The sequence below is a fragment of the Palaemon carinicauda genome, chromosome 7 (assembly GCF_036898095.1).
Source record: "Palaemon carinicauda isolate YSFRI2023 chromosome 7, ASM3689809v2, whole genome shotgun sequence".
NCBI lineage: Eukaryota > Metazoa > Arthropoda > Malacostraca > Decapoda > Palaemonidae > Palaemon > Palaemon carinicauda.
In genome coordinates, this window is record NC_090731.1 from 117,804,932 (window position 1) to 117,809,190 (window position 4,259).

A 4,259-nucleotide genomic window follows, 5' to 3' on the forward strand; every position below is an offset into this window, starting at 1 on the left:
GATAAATATAATTCCATGAATTCTATAGATTATTTTCTTTTCCTATTTCAAAGATTTATTTAGAACTTGGTAGGAAAAAATAGTATAAATAATTTTTGGTTTTCTTACAACGCCTTACGCTAGTCCTTTGCACAATCCTTGTGCCAAGTGGAGTGACAAGAGGAACAAAGAGATGAACAAGACGGTAAGGCTCGTTGGATGAAGTCATGCTCATGTGTTTGATGTCAGTAATTGTGGAGCGCACTTCTTGGACGCACGTCTTTTATATTCAAGTGCGAGTCGCCGTCCTCTGCTCTTCCTTTCATTTCCTGGCCATCTTTTTTTTTTTTTTTTTCTCCTCTGCTGGTGAGTAACGGTGTGCTTGATGCTTACGAGGGAGTTGACTTTATTGATCCCTCTGCTTCTTTTTGTCTATTTTATAGGGACCTTGAAGTAGATATTCAAGACCTAAATTATCTTCTCATACCTATTATTACAATAAAAACAGAGAAGACAAAACTATGCGTTTGAACAACACTTAAGAATTTGCTTTAAAAAAAAACAGTAAATCACTGGCAACATTTATTTCAGGATTTTTGCCGTTTCAAAAAAGGATATAATGACGTAAAGGAGTGATATCACGGTCACCAACCCGTAAAAGATAATAACAATGAAAGGTAAAATTACGGTCGCCTGTATTTTAACTAAGAATTTCCGATTAAAATTATGGTTTTTTCTAACAGTGAAGAGTGAAAAAATAGCACAAATTTTACATATACTTGTGCTATATGATTGACCTAATCTTCGTGTAAAATTCTGTCGCAAAACTATTATCCTCAAGACGGTCTACCTCTATTCCCGAATTGAGTCTCCTACAGGTCTCTCTCAGCTACGACGTCTGAGCATTTTGATAAAAATAATATTCTTATAACGTTGTGTTTCTTTTCGGTGACTCTAAGATGCTACAGCGTTATTGTAACCGAATTCGTTAATATTTAGGACTCCTACCCCGCCTGGTACCATACATCTCATACACTCATTACTGTTCCAAAGCTTCAACTTTAAATGAATTTTACAGCGTAAATTTCATAAAAGTGGATAGATACGTCGATTCCTTATTTGTCATTTCTTACTGGTTTCATCACCTTATATTTTCTGAAAAAAAAAAAAAAAAACTATTTACTTTATTGTCGACCATGAGCGAGAAACTTTATATTAACACATTTCTTTAAGAGAAGTTATCGTAGCACGTAAAAGCCATCATTTTCAGAAAAAAACAAACCCACATTTTGCAGTCTAATTACTTTTATTGGCGACTAGTAAAAATATCATGATGATGATGATGATGATGATGATGAAAGCGACATGACAACTTATTTTCAGTTTAGGGTAGGTTATTTGTGATTTAGGCTGTTTAATATCATAACGGATGAAATAATCATAAATGCGAGATAAAAGATTGGGTTAGAAATGAAATATAAAATGCCTGGTGTCTGTACAGTATCGTCATCATTATCAACCGTTGATAGTCCACTACAGGACAAAGGCCTCAGACATGTCCTTCCACTCCCGTTTGTTAATGGTGTTTCTATTCCAGTTCATACCTGCAAATTTTCTTAGCTCGTCAATCCACCGTCTTCTTTTCCTCTATCTGCTTCTTTTGCAATCTCCAGGGACACACTCTGTATTCTTTCTATCCTATTATCGCCCATTCTTATTATATGCCCTACGAGCGTCCATTTCTTCTGCTTGCATGTTGTTAGAATCCCTTCACTTTAGTTTGCTCTCGTATCCATGTTGCTGTTTTTTTTTCCGTCTCTTAGTGTTATTCCCATCAGTATTCTTTCCATATCTCTTTGAGTTGTAACTAACTTATGTTTTAATGTAAGGAATTAGTTAAGCACTAAGATTATGATGCATAATTTAATACTGTTAATACCATCTGATTAAAAACTCTTCTTTTAGGAGAAAGTGGCATTTCACTTTTCATAATCCCATTTTGTTCAACAAAATCTCTCAATCCCATACTTATCCTTCTTTTAATTTCAGTCTCATGTCCTGGGGAAACATTTAATGTCTGTCCTAAGTACGTATCTCTATTAACAATGTCAAAAGATTTATCCATAACCCTTATTTGATGTCTCTCTGCATTTTCATTGCACATTGTATTAGTTTTACCCATATTCGTTTTCAGTTCTGCATTTATGCTCTTTCCATTCTAATCTTCTATTATCTTTTGCAATTCCATACAGTATACTACATGACATATACTGGTGATTGTGGAGATAAGAGGCAGACACTGGTGAAATGCATTGAAAGTCTTTGCTTGGACAAAGTATACAGTAAATCTAAACGAGGCAGATTTGGCATCGGATGCTTGGTGAAGTGGTTGACTTTGATGAGTGGAGGAGTGAAGAAGTAAATCATTTTGGAAAAGACGTGAATTACAGGATAGTTGAAACAAGGACAGTAGCACGAGCTCTAAAAATCCTTCGGTATAGAGAAGGATTCTCTAAAGAATCAGTAGCTGAAAATGCTTGCAAAGACTGATTGATGAATATGAATGAAAGAAAAGACATGTGTAATCAGGTGAAATGAATTACTTGTGCGGCTTATGTAATGTAAGGATGAGGTAGTAATGACTGTAAGAGCGAAAACGTGGATCATTGTGCCTAAAGGTGTCATTTCCCACAAAGTTAAACGAAGAAAATGAATGAATGGAATTTTGTATATTTTCGATTTTTTATTTTTTTTTTCCATTTTTTTTTTTTTTTTTTTTTGTAGAAATAGGTGGCACCTAGAAATTATTGGGTGGACTAAGTTGCAAATTTGAAATATGAAGTTTTCATATTAAGGAAGCTAGGGTGTAAGGCAACGTTAAATAGTGGTCGACTGTGTGGGATAAACGCACTGCTGATGAACCTTTTATTTAGCACTGGCGAATGAGGGGTTTTTGTGCCAACCACGAAACAATGACAGCAGTAGTAACAGCAGCCTTGTTTTCTGTAAAGTAAAGCATTCGAGATGAAGAAAAAAAAACATATCGCTGAAAAATTTACATTGTTACTCCCGTTATTGTTATCATCAACAGCAAAGGATGATGGAAGTCAATAGTGATAACTATGAAATTATATTCACGCTTCATGAGACTCTCTCTCTCTCTCTCTCTCTCTCTCTCTCTCTCTCTCTCTCTCTCTCTCTCTCTCTCTCTCTCTCTCTCGGGGACTGGCTAGTTTTTAATGTCGTGTCAACCCACTGAATAAAACAAACTACAATTTTGCCATTTACAGCAAATAATGATTAAAAATTTACATCACAATACCATTCTTAACAAGAATATAAAATCACTTAGACAAGTTAAACCTATCAAGGATTATACAGTGAATTGTTTTATTGTGGAATCATACCGAAAATAACTGGCCTTATTATTATTATTATTATTATTATTATTATTATTATTATTATTATTATTATTATTATTATTATTATTATTATTATTATTATTATTGTTGTTGTTGTTGTTGTTTGTTTGATGTTGTTTTTTAATTATTTCTACATAAGACCACCAAATGAATTTTGTTTCTAACACTCGGCCGATCTTGAGACTCCAACAAAGGCAAGCTTTTTGTGAGTATACCTAAGCAGAGCGTAGGAATTAACAATCTTTTCAACTGATTATTGACACGTTAACTTGAAAATCCTTATGATTTGGTGTTTTGTAAAATTCTATTTATAAATATATTCTTAATCTTTTCCCTACTTAATAATTTAATGACCCTTGGACGATCTATTTTGATGAGCAATCGCTGCAACTAAAGTACTTGATATAAATTCATAAAAAAACAAAACAAGAAACTTGCATAATATATTTCACTGGGCACTGTCTGTTTATTCACTCACATTTGTTCAATTATGCACATTCATTTATACACACACATACACGCACACACACACACACGCACACACACACACACACATATATATATATATATATATATATATATATATATATATATATATATATATATATATATATTATACTTCTCCTAATATCTGGATTCTCTCTACATCGCGATCATAGACTCAAGGGGGAAATCAACTTAAAGACAATAGCTTCTAGTTAGCCGGGGAATCGAACCCGGGCACAAGAAACTGAGGTTCAATTGACTCAGCAATTTAGCTATAAATTTCTTCCCCTTGTGTCTCTGATCCTGAAGTAGAGAGAATCCAGATATTATGAGAAGTAAATATATGACTCATATGAGTATAAAAAAGACGTA

General features: G+C 33.6%; 1 protein-coding gene across 1 annotated transcript in view; it reads left to right on the top strand.

Annotated features, from left to right (window-relative positions):
• The first annotated feature begins 225 nt into the window (after positions 1-225).
• LOC137643994 (vesicle-associated membrane protein 7-like) overlaps positions 226-4,259 on the top strand; it is a 276,913-nt gene continuing 272,879 nt past the window's right edge. The window contains exon 1 of the mRNA XM_068376846.1: positions 226-345. The gene's annotated coding sequence lies outside the window, so the exon portion shown is untranslated. The remainder of the gene's footprint in view (positions 346-4,259) is intronic.